The following is a 20,546-nucleotide window of genomic DNA, read 5'->3' as shown; positions in this document are numbered from 1 at the left end:
AGAATAAATTTGTGGTAGTTGTGAATTTGTATGATAAAAATGACAACAGACAATGGTTTCTACAAAACTGAGATCTGAAAAGGCTACAAGGAAAAAAAGGCTTGTTTCCTGTTCCCAGCTAGAAAAAAATAGGGCTGATAGGTAGGAAAATTATTTTATTTTTCAAAAATATTTGACATTGATTAAACGGATAATTAATCCCGACTTTAATGTTGTTTGAGCCAAAGTGGCCTTTAAATGTTCATTGTAGGCACAAAAAACTAGGGTAGCAGGAAAAAGACAATTTAAAAAAAAAATTACTTTGGAGGGGAAAGGGGGGGGGACTAAGTATTTAATAGATCAATAAGAACAAGAAGCAATTTTAAGACACACACACACACAAGATAACAGTAAAATAAACTTGAAAATTGGTAGCCAATATTTGTTGGATTCAGACCAAACTTGTATATAGGTTACTGTGACTTTCCAAAGAAAAAAAGACCTAAACGGGAAAGCAATTTCACCATATTGTAGCCATAATAAATTACAGTACAAAATATTTGTAAAATGTAAAAATAAACACACTAAGACTGTGACTTAATTGAAGAAAATTGAAATTATAGTTACTATAAATATTTTTTGGAACAACAGCTTAAAAAATCTAAATATTTAAAACTTCATAAGTCTTAACATGTATATTACACATATCAATCATAAAAAAATACTCACAACAGCAGAGTTATCAGCTGTGAACAAAAATTGAAAGTGAAAAATTTATAAAAACAAATCTTATATATACCAAAAAAATGTCTAATTACATGACTAACTAATAGATATGAGTTACCAGATTGAAATATTTCTTTAGGAATTTCACATATGTTCAATGACAATTTTGACTGATTGGACACTAGTATGATAAAAAAACATGATCAACTGAAATCAAATACAAAATAAGCAAGAAAAAAATGCATCAATTCATATGAAAATGTGTGTTTATTCTAAAGTACTAGGTATATGTTTACAAAAATGAATTTAGCACTGCACAATGAATATGCATTCATCACTTTAAACCAATACAATCCCAATTCATTAACTTATGACAAGTACTATATACTGAAAGGGAGGCAACTAGGGTTATTTTTGTGAAACTCATTTTTAGACTAAAAGGAAACACTAAAACCATACAGTCCTATCATTTTTTTTTTTGAAAATTGAAAAAATGATTAATGACCTATGAGAAAATCTCATGGATATGGACACTTAAAACTTTTAATTTAATATCAAAGTATAAGTCTTAGCAAATAAAACAAGGGTTCTCAAATTCAAATATTATGAAACCTTAAAGAAAGTTAAAATCTATGCTTGGGCAGTAGCAATATATATTATCAACTTGAATGAAATTGGCTAATTACAATTTATGGGGTGTATGCTTTTCAGTCCTAACACATCCAATTTCCCTTTAGATAAGAACAACTAGACCATCACGACAATCGCTACAGCCACTCTCATCTCGTGCAATGAAACATGCATTTAAAAATTGATATGCACCTAAATTTACTTTGATTTCTATAGCATTATCTTAATATATTTCCTTTTCCATATGTTGCTCAGTGGGTGCAGCAAAAAATTTTAAAATTGATGAAAATGATGAAAATTTTCTCATATTATACAATTTCTTTTACCTATATTTTTATTATGATTCTACACATGAAATATGCAAGCGATCAAATTTTATCATGATTTCATGATGGATAGCGATGTTAAAGGTATGACCAACCAAGAAGTTATCTACCAAATGGTTTATATGTAACAATATTGTCATCATGACGGAGAAAATCTTGTCAAATCACTACCTCACAATGCTTGACAAAGTAAATCTGGCTTTAAGAAAAAAAAAATACTACAGGTCTTGCTGTAGTGCATGGGAATATCAATATTGAAATGGATGAAAAATTACAAATATTTGGCACAAAATTCGACTTCAGCAAATAATCTGTGTAGATCCTTTCTATGTTCACACTTTGAAGTTGGTTATCTTTTTCCAATGACAAGTCTATCAAACTTTGAAGATGAAGAGCTTGCTGATCAAGTTTCCAAAATTTCTTTTATCCCTTCATGAGTTCCATTGGCTGTCATTGTACGCCCTTGCCTTTATTTACCTATAGTATTGCACCATCTAAACTTGACCGTCCTCCATATTTTTAACATTTGTGCTGATCAGTGATGGTTATTCTCTTTCTATACATGTACTTAAATAAAAAAATTTCTTAAATGGAAGAAGCTAAAACTTGTAATCCTCTGATTCTGAATACTTTCCAAAATCATATACTCAGTGCTAAAAATTTGTTTGTGCAAGTCTTTTGATCAATTCGATTTATACAAAGTACTTTCAAAGAATCACAAGACACAAGGAAACTAGAGCACTTTGAAGTTGGTTATCTTTCCTCTACACTTCTCGTAGAATTATAAGACACCAGGAAACTAGAGCACTTACACTGCACTTGAAGGCAATAAGGGAAAAAAGCACTGTCACAAACTGACGATAAGAATTTTCTTTTACACATACAACTGTCAACTTGTCAAATAAATGACTGAGGTAATAAAAAGTACACATATTATAAACTAATTTCTCAAGAAATTTGCATGTAATGTGCTTTTAGCAAACCTTAGTGGAAATGGGGAGCTGGCACAGTAAATATTGTCATAAATCATAGGCATATTCATTTTTGAAGCATAGATGACAAATGTTACAAGTGACTAACGAAGGTTTACGAGTGCCACTGTGTACACTCATCATTCACTAAATGTAATGGCAGCATATTTAGTTCTTTGGATCTATGGTCTCATAATAATTAGACAAGAAACATGTACAGTAAAAAAATCCAAACTGAACTATGAATATCCAAGAAACCAACATAAAACAGACATTACTGGAGAGCACTTCAGGTGAAGTGAAGTGAAAACCTCAGTTTAGCAAGCACCTCCCTAAACCAAACAAATCCTTAAATCTAAAGATGGGTTTTTATTGATAGGCTTTACTGTACTGTAAAAATATCATATTTGTTGGAGATTTTATGTTTTTCTTATCCAGTAGAATCAAAAAGATAAATTTTAAATCCATGTTACCATTCTTTAGTATGATTATACTAAGTAACTCACATCCTTACAAAATTTTTGAAGCCCCATTACAGTTAAGACCCTATTTTTCTGATATAGTTAAACTTGTCTAAACCAAACCCCCTTTTGACTGTAGAATTTGTTTGGTTTAGACAGGTGCTCTGTGTATGCAAAGTAAAAATACATTCAAACTGATATAAAGAGACATTAAAAAGTAGCTGATTTAGTCAAGTTTTCAATTTATCCTAAGTTTGGTTAAGGAGGTAGACCTAGGGTAAGGGACACAACTCTTACAAATCACTGGAATGTTTGTATTTACCATTTTACATCAATCTCATGTAAGCATCAAAGTAACTAGGATTGATTTCCTTCTATTTCAAAGGAAAGCTTGTAAGACTATGGTGAAATTGAATATGATACAAACATATCACTGATTTCAAGGGTTATGTCAATTACTCTAGGTCTACTTCCTTAAGACAGGTTTCAGTGTATAATATTCAGTGTCTATAATTTCTGGGTACTTAGTTCACTTTAACTAGAATAGGGGGATACAAAAGGGGGGATTATGGATGATTATATAGAATATAAATGGATATCACTGGACCTGGGCCCCTCTTAAGTCTGTCAGCCAATCCCATCTGTTCCCCTTCAGAATTTCAGGGTCCAAATGTATCAGGCTTGAATATCAATTATTAATACTTAGAACTATTTGTCATAAAGATATCCCTTTCAAAATTACAAGAAAGTTGAATAGTGTACTTTTAACTTAGAATTTATAATTATTTGCATTGGAAAATGAAGGAATATACGATACAATTTTCTTTTTATAATAAGGAAAAAAAGATTTGGTCCTTAGATAATGTTATATTCTATATAATTTATTGCTTCCCTGTTAAATAAATTAAAACAACCCATCAAAATTTACATACTACAAAAAAAAAATAAAAATCTTTTAATTATCCACTTTACATAACTCGACACCTAATTCAGAAACCACAAGTAACTTCAAAATAGAGTAAATTAATGCAAATTGTTTATGACAACAATTTTTGAAGTGTGAGGTCCTTAATATACATTAAATATTACAAAACTTAAATATAACACAAATATTTCCATAAATAAAGATAAAACGACAACATAATTTCTCTTACTCATATCTAACGCAATGTGAAAACGATTATTGGGGACAAAGTGTGAAATTCTAGTAAAGGGGGTAATGTAACCACCTTGGTAGGTAAATTCTACCCATGATTTATGTTTGCAAAGTGTACATTTCACTATGTCATGCAGGGTCAGCCCGGTTTAATGTCTTCTTTAAATTTTGAGCAGAAAAATAAGATTTCTTTACTCATAAAATGATAGTTTTACTCATAAACTGTAATACAAAACACTTTCTAGTATATCAGTGAAAAGTTTTAGTAAGACATAGCTTGCATTGCTGACAAATAGAAACCATATGCCTTTAAAAACACACATTAAAATAAATGCATTAAATTGCAATGCATTACTGGAAAATTAAGTGATTTGATAACAATTAAAAATTATCAAGTGCTCTTAGTTTAAGAACATTTTATTACTGCTACATCTGAATAAATCTGTTTCATATCATGTTTCTATTTAAAAATTTACAGAAGATGGAGTGAGAAGCTTAGTGTATATTCATATATTCATTTATTCAAGGTACAAAAAGTTAATGAAATGGAAGATAATATAGGAGTAGCACCCATCAAAAAAGTGTAGCTAGACATACTAAGTTGTTTCTTCAAATTACCCCCTTTTTTTTTTATTTTATTTTTTTTTTTTTGGGGGGGGGGCAGAACTGTACAGTACAATTATACAAAGTTATATATAGAGACACAACAAACTGATCATAGTAAAATAATTTTTGAAAACAACATAAGCAAGAATAGTTTTAAGAAAAGTTTAACTTAAAAATCCCAGCAAAAACAATTTTTTTTAACCAGTTTCATTTGATGTTAACATGATGATGGTGACTTTTGTTCACGACACAAACAAAATTTTTGCATGCCTACTGTGAATTTCAAGTGAATTATACTTTCACACACTGCTATTCACATAATTAAATTTCTCAAGAAATCAAATTTATAGACTGTTCACATCATACACTCAGTTTAAATTTGAATTTCACATCAATATATTTCGCCTGTGTTGCAAAATGCATTAGGTATTGTAAACACAGGTAGACTTCCAAGATAAAGAAATGCAACTGTTTATCTACAATACTCATTAAATTTGTGGCTGAAAGTGGATACCTTCTCCAGACATTCTCATGTCTTCCAAATCAATTAAATGAACAAAAAAATCACAAAAATGTCAATAAATTTGACAATAGAAGGGCAGACATAATATTTGTATAGAATTTCTAATCATAGACCTGTGAAACTGATTAATGTATCTTATTTGTTGTTTTCTCGCGTGTAACTGGTATCGAGGTGCACCTTAATCGGAAAAATATACCTCATGTCATTAATAAAACCAATTGTATTGTCTCCCCTGGTCACATCGATGTATTTTGATGTAAGAAGAAACCTCAAAAATATTTATTGCCAAAATCCAAAACAAAAAATCAGGATTTAAATTTCAAATTTACTTGTAAGAATTTATTGAAATTGAATTGTATGAGGCTGACAAATTTATAGTATTAATGTTTCAGCATGTTGGGAAAAAATGATTTTATGTAGTAATGTTATTAGGTACAAATTAAAGAACCACAAAATGTAATTGCAGCTGAAAGCAATGTCCATTACAAAATCGAGCACAGAAAACAAACAGATTAACATAATACTACTAGGTTTTTCGGTACTGTCTTACAAATTTGAGGTTAGTCATGCAGAGAATCAGCTGTCAGTGTTAGATTGGTCAAAAATATTTTTTATCACATGTTAATAAGAGCTAAATGAATTTAATAGCATTAAAAGATACAGTAAATTAATTTTCTGCGAGCAATTTATTTTCGCTTGTAATGTAAACAAGAAAAAATTGCCTTGAATAAGTCCCTTCATTGTCAAATATATGTAAATGAAATGTAAGTAACATAATAAAGTAGAGGCAGACCAAACTGATATTCAGTAGGGGCAAATCAAAGATTTGGTGGGGGGGGTGAGTGTTGTAAATATACTTAAAAGAGTGAGTGAAGTAAGGAAGACATTTAAGGGGTAAAATTTTTTAAAAATCAAGATTTCATGCAAAAAATTTGTTTTTCCCCTTTTTTTTATCTAGGGGGAAGGGAGGGCATACCTGGTCCCCCAATGTATCTGTGCCTGTTTTGATACATGAAAATGAGTTGCTTTACATAAGCTGCTATATACCTTATACTTCTAAAAACAATATTAAAAATCAAACTGGAAAAGAGAGCATGGAAATACCCATGGCCTGAATCCATTTATAAAATAAGTAAAAAAGTACCTTGAAGGCGAACAGAAAATCTGGTCACCAGCTAGTCTTCTTCCTGACTAATCAGTCATGAAATCTACCTCTTCTTCAAAGGAAGTACAAAAAACCTGCAAATAAATATAAACTGTGTCATAATTTGATATGTTCATCTTAACTTTTAGTTTTTGAATTCTTCACATAAAGAAAGTTTTGAAAGTAAACAAAAAATTAGGTTCGTTTGAAATATTGCAAAACATCATATTCTAGACACAAAAAAATGTTACAAGTACATGTATTCTGTTTTAAACAACACATATATATATAAGCTTTTCTGCAGCCAGAAATGGCAGAAAGAGAGGTGCTTATCATACATGTACAGCTATCCCCCTTCTTAATACATTAAACCTATAATGGTAATGAGGAAGGCCTTAGTGTATATGCCCTTCCAATTTCATAATGCAGTAAGCTAAGGACTTTGGTTATAGTAATCAAGCATCTACAGACCAAAACTGAACCAATAGGCTTTTCTTCTCAGGACAAACCACATAAGGTCTGTGTTAAAACAAATTGCTGACCCTTTTGTAAGACATAAATGGCCTATTTACCTCTATCTCTACTGTCTATTCAAATAAGTTTCTATGCATTTCAAACCTGTGTAATTAAACTATACACCACTCCCCCCAATTTTGGACTGTTTTGATCCCAATTTGCACGAACATGGAAAAAGGACCAAAAATAAAATTTCTAAATACATAATAATAGTGTCTCCATATCAAAGAACTCCAAAGCACCATTTGTCTTCAAAAAGACTAATTTCGGACCCTAGTTTTAGGACCAACTTGAAAACTGGGCCAAAAATCAAGAAACTAACTGCACAGTCAGATTCAGCCTGTCAAAAAATCTCAATGAGTCAAGATTTTAATTCAAACTCCAGTAGAAAAACAAGGGCCCTTTAGTTATAACAATTAGGGCCATATCCTCAAAAACAAATCCCAACCTATTGTTTGTAGTATGTAACCTTACGGTAGAATTATAACAAGACTTCAGATAGAGGACAAACCAAAGACAGCAACAAGGTGGCCACAGTATAAATATACAACAGCTAAACATGTTTGCCCATGGTTGTGTAAAATGTGCCTCCATGTGATAATATAGACTATCACACGGTTGCTAAATGCAGAATGATTATAATGTTCAAAACAGTGGCATTTACATGACCAATTAGTGATTTGACAGGCATTCTAACAACAACGTCTTGAAAAATGCAATTTTACAGATACAATATCAGGAAATTGTCAAAACAGGTTGCACTAAATTCAAGACAGATCTAAGTAGCATAAATCATTATAAATTTGACAGTTTCAACTATTTCAAGATTTCTATTGAGTTTTTGTAAATTACCAACAAGTTGACAAAAAGAGCGAGCCACAAGAAAAATACCAACCTCCCAATTCAAATTCGATGGTAATTTAATTAATGAAATTTATTTTTCAAATATAACAAAGTCAAGTAAGTTCTCAAGTCAACAACTACCAATTAAACGATGTAAGGCAAATGAAAAGATTATAGCAAAAAAGAAAATCCACCTTTACAAAATCGACATTGCAGTCAAAATATTGAAGTACTCAACTTTTACAACGGCATTAAATTAATTGGATATTAAAATTATTTGATTACAAAATACAAACACTTAATGAGATTTAAAAAGGTGCAATGGTGGCAATAAACCTTCAAAATATGTGTCATAATGTCAGCTCAATTATCTCGTTAATGGAAAATTACATTTTACAACAAACTCTGTAGGAAGTCTCCGTCCAATGAACAACAACAAGTAACCTGCTCATATTAAATAAGGATGGTCCTGAAGACAATGGAGTTTAAAAGTCCCATATTTGTATTATGACTCTTTAAATAAATTTTTTTTCCCAATGCTGGTCGAAAATGTCTGGAAGCCACACAAGGAGGGACACTCCCCTCGTCTCAAGTACTGCAGAACTTATTGTGTAGATTAAGATTTTCGTACATCATGGTTGTGATTTTTTACTGCTAAATAAATATATGACTATTTCTTCCAAACTTCTTGATTTTCTTTATCACTTTCTTTTCATATGGCTTTTGTGAACATTGCATCTGAATGAGGTTCCCCAACAGATAAAACTATTATCCACAACACTTATTAACACACCCTTTTCCCCTAATGGTCTATACATGTATAATTAAATCCCAAGTACATGTAACTGCACCTGGTGTTTAAGAAACACAGTCAAATCATTAAAAGAAAATTAATGATGGTCCCATGGTGTACCCAGAAAACAACAGAAAGGGAGGGGGCACATACTCCTGAAATTTCCAGTACAAAGACACCCCCTTAGGAACCATCTTTACGAGGGGACCATGTATCCAAGTTATTTCCAGTTTAAGTCACCCCCTTCGGAACCCTCTTTGCAAGGGGGGCCACATACTCCAGTAATTTCCATATTAAAGCCACTCCCTTAGGAACCTTCTTTGGGAGGGGGCCATGTACCCCAGTAATTTCAGGTATAAAGCCGCCCCCTTAGGAACCTTTTACTAATGAATAATAAGAAATACCCTAAGGACATATTATGACAAATATTTATATTAATTTAATCATGAAATTACACACTGACATCAGTCATTAATCCGCCTTTTTTTAAAAAGGTAATGTTGAGTTGCAACCTCACAACAATTTAATAAAAAAACACTTTTCTCTACATTAAGGCTTTAGAGTCCCCCTCCCATACATGTCAGTCCTCCCACATTGGGGGGGGGGGAGACTCCCACAAAATCAATGAACATTTAGTATCTCTCACTTTAAAATTCAAATTTTGTAGGAAGGATTTGGTTAAAATTACTATATTTTAAGTGAAAAGCACTAAATAATTGAATTTAAACATCAAAGTTTGCTTTTAGGTAAAATCTCCAACATAAACTGCTTTTAAGTTTAACAAGTATGGCGTCCAGATAGACACATTTGAAATCATATTTTTTTTTACCTCTTTTAGCCTTAATTTTATAATTATTTGCTATTTGCCACAATCTAACCCTCCTTATCTGTTTTACCCTTCAGCTCTAATAAACTCAAAAACAAAAAAATATAATAAAATCAACGAAATTTATTGTGTCAAATACAATAAGATGCCCACAAAGCAGTATGAGTAAGAAAACCAAGACATTGTAAAATATAATTTTAAAATATTTCATAATACTTCAAAGTCATCTATCTTCTGAATTTCTTATGGACTCATTCCCCTTTCATTAAAACCCCAGTACTTTCTTTTAGTCAGTGCAAAATTATTTCTCATTTTATTTATAATATTATTAGACAATTAAAATAACAGGTAATTAATAATCATATGATGGTTTAACTGTGCACAACTGAGAAACCCTGTATCATTTACCTAGTAATATTTAACGTGCACTAAAATGCCAGTTGTTAGTAAAAAAGAATGAAATTCAATATGAATGATATATTTTTTTGTCCTCCTGGCAAAAATCTTATTTACGACACATAAAATTGAGAATGGAAATAAAACTGCACATCATAAATCTATTTAGCAGCAAATATCATTTATACCTCGATAGATGAACAATAGTCTCACCTACCGCCTAAACTTACACACCTAATTCGGGTATAGGGTACAAAGTTAACTACCTTGCACTCAAAACACACAGCAAAAAATACAAAAACCTAGGATATTATATCCACATTTTCATATTTCAGCCCCTTTTTATGATATTTATGAATGATAAATCAACGGTGTGAAAAGAATTTAATGTTATATTTTCATACAAAACTTCATGTTTCTCTCTTTCTTACCATGCCGTAAAAATCTGCCCGAAGCATTATTAATTGTAACGGAGAATAAGTACAAGTAGAAATTTGCATCGATTAATGGCCTGGAGAAACCTTTTATAGGTAGCTTTTTTTATTCTTCATGCTAATTCACCTTTCTTGTTCAGCTCAAGTGGAGTTTGTAATGAGAAGGGTGGTAATTGACAGAAGAACATGGATGATTGACAGGCACATGTACAGGTTTGGGATTAAAAATTGATCAAATTAATTGATAATTTGCAGGTGTTCTGCAGGTACAATGAAACCGTAGTGAACAGAATTTATTTTAGTTTTTGTAGTAAAAACATTGAAAACTTTAACCACAAAAATTTTCAATAGAGTTTAGGCACCTAAATGAAACTGCGCTGTGTGTTCTATAGATAGCATGTCTTCTATTGTGTCTGTTTCAAAAACCACAGACAGCAAAAGTTGATAATATACTGAAAATAATACTTTACTGACAAACATTTTATTTTACTATAATTAAGAGATATGAAAATCAGAAAACGGTAAACATGAAAAAAATCAGAAGAAATTGTGATATCAAAAATTGCTTATTATGTAATGTCATTAATGGTTCTAGCCACTAAGTAATTTTTAGGTTGCACCCAGAATGATAAAGAAATCAAAACTTTGGTTTTGGTCCAACTTTTTATCAAATTCAAATATTTAACTCATTAAAATTTCATTTATCAAGATCCAGCATCAGTTTCTGCAAAATCACTTCTTACGTCAAATATGGGTTGACTGACCACCAAAGGTCTACCCTTGGTAGGAAATCGACTTTTACTGTGGAGAATTAATCATTTAATACAATGAACATTTAAAAGATTTAAATACACCACAAAAACAATTTCTGATATTGTTATGACAAATTATTATTAATGTGCATAAGCCTTAAGTATCACTACATCAATTCAATATCTGATTACTGTAATTGTGCCGATTTTTCAGTCAAACCCCATTCACTGAAAGAGAGCCTGCTGACCCCAGAGGGATACAGTTACCATTGGCTCATCCTAACAACAGTGCAACCAGACAAACAATTACATATAAGGAGTATTGTTACATGTTATCTATGTGTTCTAACCCATCAATGTGTTACACTACCCCCTCCTCAACAAAAAATTGTCCTCAATAACAAAAGAATTATAAAATATGATGCCTTTTCACCTCTTTACCACAAGTAATTTTAAAAATGTCTAAATAAAATGTACATCTTTAATTTTGATTTCTAATTTATGGTTTATATTTAATTCTGGGTCAAATGGTCTATTATGATTTACAAAATCTTTAGAAAAGTTTGAATAGGGGGATCAGGATTGCACTCATTGTAATTTACAATGAAACTGGAGCCCCTGTCACACAAGTTAACCCCTGCACATAACAAACCTGGATCAAATTTTTATTTCAGCCATTTTTCATAAATTTGCAGAGTCAAATAAAAGCAAACTTTCCAGTGGAGACAGTGTTATATATGACTTTTGAATTTAGTTGATACAGTACTCCGAGAGAACAGTCAAACAGTGCAATGTGTTTAATAAATCATACTAGTAGTTGCTTAATCAAGATGACACATGCATGAAACATCTTACGATATGACAGTTGACAGATCTCTTCTCAACTGATGTATTTATACATGGCCGTATTTTGATAGGGTTATCTATTATTGGAAAAAATAATAAACATGAAATTTAAGAGCGCAATATTTTTTTTCAAGAATAAACTGGATTATGTATGTGAAAATGGTAATGGGAAAAGAAGATAGTTATGTCTGTAAAAAAAAAACACTAAGGTTTTCAACTTGTGGAGTTTAACGAGTGGAGCCCAGTTCTTTTACAGAGGTATGGACTGTACAAAGCTATGAATAATATCAAGTTGATGTTGACAAATTTTCCCCAGCAAATAGGTAATTTCACGAGCCAAAAAAAAAAAAAAACAAAAATGTGAAAATAAATCGCTACAAATAAGACTTTTGAATCTTTAAATTGTTCCTATCCTAATCCTATAAGAGTATTTAGAGAGAAAAAAACTAGAAAAAGTTTTTGTTACAGACAGAAGAACTTACAAGGAACATAAACCTCTAAAATTTTTTTTTTTTTTAAATGAAGCCTGAGAATTTGTAAGTTCCATGCCTATTCCAAATAAAGTACTTCAATAGATGATGAATTTCTAAACATTTTCCAACTCCAGTAATCTCTTAAGTTTTATTTATTGCAAATGGGCAAGATTCCTTTCCCATAATGTTTCTTATGACTGGCCAAGATTCCATCCAATAATGTTTTTGTGACTGGTCAAGATTCCACCCAATAATGTTTTTGTGACTGGTCAAGATTCCATCCAATAATGTTTTTGTGACTGGCCAAGATTCCATCCAAGAATGCTTCTTGTGACTGGGAGAGATTCCAGCCCATAATTTTTCATGTACTAGGCAAGATTCTATTCCATAATGTTTCTTCTGATTGGACAAAATTCCATCCTATATTGTTTCTTGTGACAGGGGAAGATTCCATCCTATAATTGTTTTAAATTCATGCAAAGATAAAAGATAAGACACCACAAGCAATCTATGAAGAGGTAGTAAAAAAGGTTGTTTAGTACTAAGACAACGAAAAACACTTAGGTGGAGCAATTTAATTTAATTTTTTCTTAAAGTCTTCAAAGCACGAAAATAGAAATCGTGTCGTGAGAAAAATGTCAAGAAATCACTCAAAGTTCCCTTTCATTGTATCTTTTACTTTTAATATTAAGTACATGATTTCACGTTATCTAATGTTCTCTACCGGAGACAAGAATGCACATTCGGCAGAAACAGCTTCGATGCAGTATTTATGCAATAGATTTTACAGGTATACTAGATCTCATGAAACTAAACAAACTGATTTTATCATTGACAAACAAACTTCATGTTAAATCAATCAAACAGGTTAAGAGTTTCGTATTTTACTGGGAAAGTAGTGCTTTTTATCTCTTTTCGTGCTGAATTCTGAGGAGGGGCACTGAAAGTGAAAGGACATTTAAAACAAATAAAATTAGAGTGATGGAATAAGAATCTGACAATGTACGACACGTTCAGTATATTTATAGCAGAAAGAGTGAAATAACTTTCATTTTTTTTTTACTTTATTTTGACACTTCTGTGTTGACACAGCTATGAACCTACTCAACCAGCATGACACTGCTCCAATGACTTATCTAGAGCCTGGAAACTTGATGTGGGTTCATCTAATGCAATTATATTTTAACATGTTATTCGTGATGGGAGCAGGACCATCAAATTTTCAACATGCTGGTGCAGCATCCACCTTATCTATAAATCTTTCCTGATATAAAGTACATTGAAATTAACATTAAAAAATGTGATTTTAGAAAAATTCCATTATTTTTTATGATGGGAAAATTATATTGAGGTGGGAATTTGAAATCATTTGATATCTAAGTCATGAAGTTTTTTTTTGAGGTACTGCAAACTTATCCAAATACAATCAAAGAAAGATAACTCTAACAAGTTTGAAATTACTCAATAGCAGTAATATTATGGCTTTCAAGTGTAAGAGAAAAACCTACATCAAATAGAATTAAAAAGTCAACAAAAAAAAAACAAAAAAAAACAAAAACAAAAACTGATAATAAAAATAACATGCAACTTACTTATTTTAAAAAAAGAATATCTGCATTACCTGTAATTGTCAAAAAGGAAGGACCCCTACATTTTTCAACAAATCTCTGGCTGGTGTTTAATCAGGTTTTAAAAAATGTAAACAATGGGGAGATGAGGTAAATCTCATATGTTTAAAATCCAAAAAAAGAAATATTTACACTTAAAATAATCTTTATCAGTTCACATTTCCATCTTTTTTAATCCTTAATGACTTCACAGCTCAGCTGGAACTATGATATCAAATCAGACCACAAATGGTGTTAGGGTCCAATTCAGGAAATGATTTAAGAGCAATGGTCCTACTTCAGGTCTATAAGGTCCATGATAATCTTGTTGACCTTTTATCTATTGCCTCACCAGTGTTATCTCAATTTAACTGAGTGACGTCATTCAAGCAACCAGCCCCTCTTTAAAACTCATGGTTAACCAGATCATTTGTTATTTCTAGAGAATAATTTTGACTTTTACATCTGAGAAAATCACTCAACAGATTAGCTATCTGTATCAGCTTATGGTATGTTGAAACATTTATTTCCATCTCAAGATGAAGTGTTTCATACTAAGAAAATGCAACTTTGATACAAGATTTATTTTGTGACCATAGTTTGTAATGACGAAATGCTGCTGATGTGAATCTCACTAGAAACAGTGAGTGCTAACCTCCCCTGTCTTTTACCTCACTCATCAAAAATTGGATGTTAATGAACTACCCACTTAATCAAAGATAGTATATTTATAAACACAGCATCTCAATTTGCCAACCTAATTCATGTTGTTGTAGTTAGTGGGTACCAGCTGGCATTTAATGATAGAATATTCATGTTTACATTTTTCTGGAGAGATCATAAATAGATCAGATGATTATGGTTTTATACTTGTTTTTCAGGACAAAAACATTTTACTTTTGTTACTCTGTTTGTATTATTTGAGTTACTTTAAGTTCTTTGTTGTGTATGTCTGTTTTCCATGTCTGGTCTTTGTCCCTGGATTACATTCTTTTGGTTACTGCTATAACCTTGGTTCCCTTGACAACTATTTCGAAACATTGACCCACTATCATTTTCGATGATTACCTGTTTATATTTTCATCTGAGAGGACACTTACCCTACCGGTGCACATGGTCCATACTCTCAGCTTTTAGTGGAGTCCGAGTTACTCATTTGCTTTTGTTACTTTGTATGTATGGTTTTAGTTATTTTATGTTCTTTGTTGTGTTTGTATGTATTATTTTAGTTACTTCATGTTCTTTTTGATTTCTGCTAGAGTCTTGTTTCCTTGTTCACTCTTTCAATCTTAAACAAACTTAGCCGTATTGTACTAGCTCAATATGATGAGCCAAAGTTTTATTATTCTAGGTCTCAGAAACCATAACAACCAATTTTTAAATCTTTGGAATGACTTGGTCAGGGATCAAGTTGCACTTGATGTGAACATGCTACCACAAGACCACAAAGTCTGCAGACATTTAAACTGGACATTTGGAGTTGTAAGTACATACATTCGTATAACTCAGCCAAAGTTATTAGACTAAACAACAATGGAAATAATTTGCCAGGAATTTGTTAGATGGCTAAAAAATGTTTGCATGGTAGACTGAAAATTTGCCTGTCATTACTTTTCGTAAGGCACCTTTCTAGAAAACTGTTCTGGGAAGTTTGTTGGGAAGATATTTCAACAGTAACTTAATTTTGATTGAAATTAAACCATATTACCTGAGTAACTAGCTACAGATATAAAAGCAGTGATCTAGTGTTTATCAAATATTCCTTACTACTTTTTTCTTATTTTGAAAATAAATATTTCCAAAATACCCCCCTCCCCACCACATAAAAAAAAAGCAAAAACAAAACAAAACAAAAAAAAATTAACAACAACAAAAAAAGCGATTCCAAGGTAGTGGTTTTTTGTACCAGAAAGACCTATACTTCACTTTTCCTAATATAGAGGAGGAAGGAGAAGAAAAACAAAATACAAAAAGAACAAGACAAGTCAAATGAATGATCTGGTTTGTGTATACTGTGAAAATACTTTAATTCATGGATATCAATTTTCATGGATTAGGGGATTGATTGATTGCTTGTTGGGGTTTAATGTCCGAGCAGCAACATTTCAGATATATTCAGACGATGAACATGAAATGAATGATAAAATGAATATGAAATGATGATAATGAAATGAAAAATGAGATGGTACACAAGGATAATAGGATCAATAAATTTTGATTGCCACTAGAAATAGCGAGGGGTGGGTAGGGTTAGTTAATTTAGCCTCCTGTGGCGGAGCGCAAAGGTTCCTACTCCTATTGAATACCACAGCAGGGTTCTTTAACGTGCGAGGAAAGTGACATCTTTCCCAACACGATTATACCACTATAGTTTGTGGTCAGGTTTTCCGTATTATGGCCTGATGACCCCAGCATGTAACATGCCAGGGTTACCCCATTCCACTAACTGGGGCACACAACCCAGTTGCTCTGTTTGCGAAGCACCATAGCCCTTGGCCAGGGTTCTGAGCATTATTTAGTCGCCTTTCACGACAAGCTTAGCACTGCTGCAGGCCTATTCTTTTGACACCCGGTCCAGCATGGGGCCTTGGATAAGGGGAGGATTAGGGGAGAAACACAAGCTCGTGGATTCTTGAATTCATGGTTTTGAGGTTTTCAGTATCTACATCAATGGAAATCTCCTTTTTGTTGGAATCCAAATTTGGTGGTTTGGCCTACCCACGAAATCCACCAAAATTGATACCCCACCAATAGTAGTACTCTGTGCAATTTCCCTAAAGAAGCAATGCCTTAACCTTTACAGTATTTTAGTATCAACCAAAAACATACTTTTAATTAAAAATTTAAAAGTTTCATCAATGCTTATCAAGAACTGTTACATCGTTTCAAATCTTCATGGTGTGAGAAATAATTGAATTTCCTAAAATAATCCTTGTATAGGTATGTTCGCTGTGTTTATTTTGGAGTGGTAAATTTTTTCCCATATACCATTTGGGTCACTCTTTTTGTGGGGTGGGGGAAGGGTTGCACATGACAATACTATTTTTGTGTATAAGTATTTTTGCAAGGAACAAACCTGTTAGTATAATTAAGGAAAAAAAAACTTCCCACTCCCCTCAAAAAAATACAATTCAGACCGAAAATTTGTCTTTGAGAAAATATCGTAGAAGGACTGCGCCTTCTCATTATGTATGGCATACAGTTAAAAATCATTCAAATTGAAGGAATCTGCATAATAAATTGCATGTTTTATCATTCTATGTATACCTCCACTCATTCAGGAAGTTGATAATGAACAACAGCAAATAATCACCGACAACATTTACCTCTTCTATCTAAACCAAAACCAAATTAGAAATAAATCAATAAATTTGGAGTTGAGATAATTGTGACAAAATCAATGCACAAATGAATAAGATTCAAAAGGAAAAAAAAATATAACATGAAAAAGTTTTCAAAAATTGAGGGTCTTTTAAATTGACATCCAAATATTCAACAACACAAAACAAAAATGGTCAGAGAACTTCAATGGACAAGGCTGATTCTTAATGTCACTGTAAACACTTAAATAATTAAGAAATTCACTAAGTAATATAATTATAAGATAAGGTTTCATTAAGACACAAATTACAAGACTATAATTTCAAGTGATGATTTCAATTTGATAGCGTGGTCAAAGGGGAGTAACTCTATTTACCTTGAAGGACAGGACAAATTATATCCGACTTGTTAAGATTATCTCCCCTATACCACATAAATTTCTTCAAAGCATTTCTGAGTACTCAATAAAATATCTATCAAATTTAATAATGTAACATGTAATAAGACATTCAATTTATTAGAAGGATACCAGCTGAATTCTAAACAACAATGGCTTTTCAAACATTCAATTATACTCGATTCAAGCTTATTCTTGAAATATCACTTACAAAGTGGGGTTTTAATAATGACTATATATATCTACTCCAAGCACCTCTCAAAGTGTTACAGGAGATACATCTTTCATAGATTTTAACTGTAGTATTTTCCTATGGTTGACCATAATCAAAAAGACTGCTTTGTACAAAACTCATAAAGGATTTTGCAACAAGTAAAGTATTCCATGAAAATGTATTTGAGATGTGTTAGCATATCATTTATACATTTGTCAATAAGCTTCATAAAATGACCTTAAAACAAGGCAGACAGTGAAACATTTCTAAATCAGAGATAAGGCTTGGGTTAGGCATGCATGATACACAGGACTAAAACTGCATAGAGAATGTAGTGGAAAGATGTCAGAGTCTATGGAAGGTCACCAGATGTTCACAATGTCAATACCAGACTCAAGACTCATTCCCCCAACTGGATGACCATAATCTCCTTTTCTTTTTGGTTAACATATTTTTATTTGTAAAAGTTTCTTTTAATGTGGGCAGGAGTGGATGGAATTTTATTTTATAGAAAAAAAATATAAAGAAGAAGAAGATGTTAGGTACATAATTAAATTACTACTGAATATCTTACAAAAGATGGGTATAAAAAGTTAAGGGAGGGCTCATAAGGTAGGCAGGGATGAGAAACTAATGTTTAATTCGAAATTGCCTAAACTATTTGCCATATTTCTATCAGACATCAAAACCTCAATTATACATGTACTTTATATATCAACAGCATGCTCTGAACAAACCCAAGATAATTTGTACTAGGGTGTTCCATTTATACATGTATTATCGTAGGTAAACTAGTGATTAGGTGAGATAGACAAAGATGTATAATAAAGCTAAAAATGACATCAACATACCTTTATAATGTACAACTTGTCTTTTTCATGCCTGACCTACCAAAAAAAGCATAAAATGAATTAGTAAGACATGTTTGTTATTCGAACCGTAAGTCTATTATAATGTCACTAAAATCTAATTATGGTTATGTACTAGGTCAAAATTTTCCTACATTGAATTCTTGAAATATTTTCACAAAAGGGTCAAATTTGACATGGGTGGATCAAAAACTGTAGGTTGAAGAAGGTGTAAACATAATTAATAACAAAGCGCAGTGAGGCGACCAATATTTTCGGAACAATGTGTGAAAAATCTAGATTTTTTTGCAAAAATTTTACATTTTTTCCAAAATTTCCAGCAAATGTCCTCTCCCCCTTCTGAACCCAGAATTTTAAACTTGAAAATGGGCCATAATTCTGAAAACATTAAACCTTAACACTCTTGTGCCGTAAAAAGGGGATGGTAGCCCAAGATGAAAAAGAGACAATGAAAGTTGATTTTCAGGTGTTATCTTTTTTGTGCCTCCACCCCATTTCTAGTTAGGGCACTTTGCCACACAATGCTTTTTAAAAATCATGCGAGGTTAGATGAATCTGTGGACCCCAAAGCCTTAGATCAAGCTCTCATGGACAAGAAATAAGCAATTTATACAAGTTTTTGAAAAAGCTTATCTCTAAAATTGTTAGGGCTAAAACCCCCTAAAATCAATCCTACCAATACTGTGTATAACTTTGTAATGCAGTTTCATATATATTTATTAACTTATCCTTAAAATTGTTGGCTTGAAATAAAATGTAAATGAACAATTAAAGTTTTAAGTAGCACTCCAGCTAAGGATCATGCAAAATATGATTCATGGGTAAAAAGTATACATATTTTCATTTTTGATATTTTGTTTGAAATGTCATAGTAAACAGAAATTAACATGTGGTTTTCCATATAACCCATGCTCTTAGGAGACAAAAATTATATAGAATGCACTGTAGATTTCAAAATTGAGGGAGATAACTCTGTAAATGACGCTCACATACAATAGAATCTACTGGATTTTCAATGTTGATTATTCCCTAAGAGCAGGCAGATTTGAATTAATAATTACACATTTCATAGTATAGACTCATAAAACAACTTAATTACAAAAATAAAAATATGTAGCCTTTTTTGGAGTGTAACACATTTTTCAGATTTCGCATGATTCTTAAAAAAAAACAGCTACTTAACACCAATACCTAAACCCTTATAAACATAAGGACTCCCAAAAAATTGCCATCAGTTAAGTATTTCACCAAGAGGGGAACTATCCAAGACCACCAACACATGTAGTACCTGCATGGAATATAATTTGCCTCAAACCATTCCAGCAAGTATTTCTCACATCATGTTGTTAGAACACTAATTTGTTAAAGATTGAAATAGAGCAAAACCTGTCAAAACCTGAATAAACAAGAAACCTGTCAAAACTAAACCATGAATAAACCTGGAACCTGTCTAAACAAAACCCTAAAAGACCAAAAACTGTCTAAACCAAACCCTAAAAAAAGAAACCTGTCTAAACCACCCCTGAATAAACCAGATATCTGTCTCAACCACACCCTGAATAAACCAGAAACCTGTCTAAACTAAACCCTAAATAAACCAGATACCTGTCAAAACCAACCCTGTATAAAATAGAAACCTGTCTTAACTAAACCCTGAATAAGCCAGGAACCTGTCTAAACAAAACCTTGAATAAACCAGGAACCTGTCTAAACAAAACCCTGAATAAACCAGGAACC

General features: G+C 31.9%; 1 protein-coding gene across 1 annotated transcript in view; it reads right to left on the bottom strand.

The window, feature by feature from the left end:
• Positions 1–917: 917 nt before the first annotated feature.
• The window catches only part of LOC148619967 (uncharacterized), a 56,047-nt gene continuing 36,418 nt past the window's right edge, over positions 918–20,546 (bottom strand). Inside the window, exons 7-8 of the mRNA XM_088577070.1 lie at positions 18,792–18,827; positions 918–6,617 (exon numbers count right to left, since the gene is read on the bottom strand). The gene's annotated coding sequence lies outside the window, so the exon portion shown is untranslated. The remainder of the gene's footprint in view (positions 6,618–18,791; positions 18,828–20,546) is intronic.

Source organism: Perna viridis, chromosome 4 (genome assembly GCF_037379345.1).
Source record: "Perna viridis isolate PV_CMFRI_1.1 ecotype Kerala chromosome 4, ASM3737934v1, whole genome shotgun sequence".
NCBI lineage: Eukaryota > Metazoa > Mollusca > Bivalvia > Mytilida > Mytilidae > Perna > Perna viridis.
The sequence above is the reverse complement of the archived record's forward strand: the minus strand, read 5'-3'. Positions and strand labels throughout refer to the sequence as shown.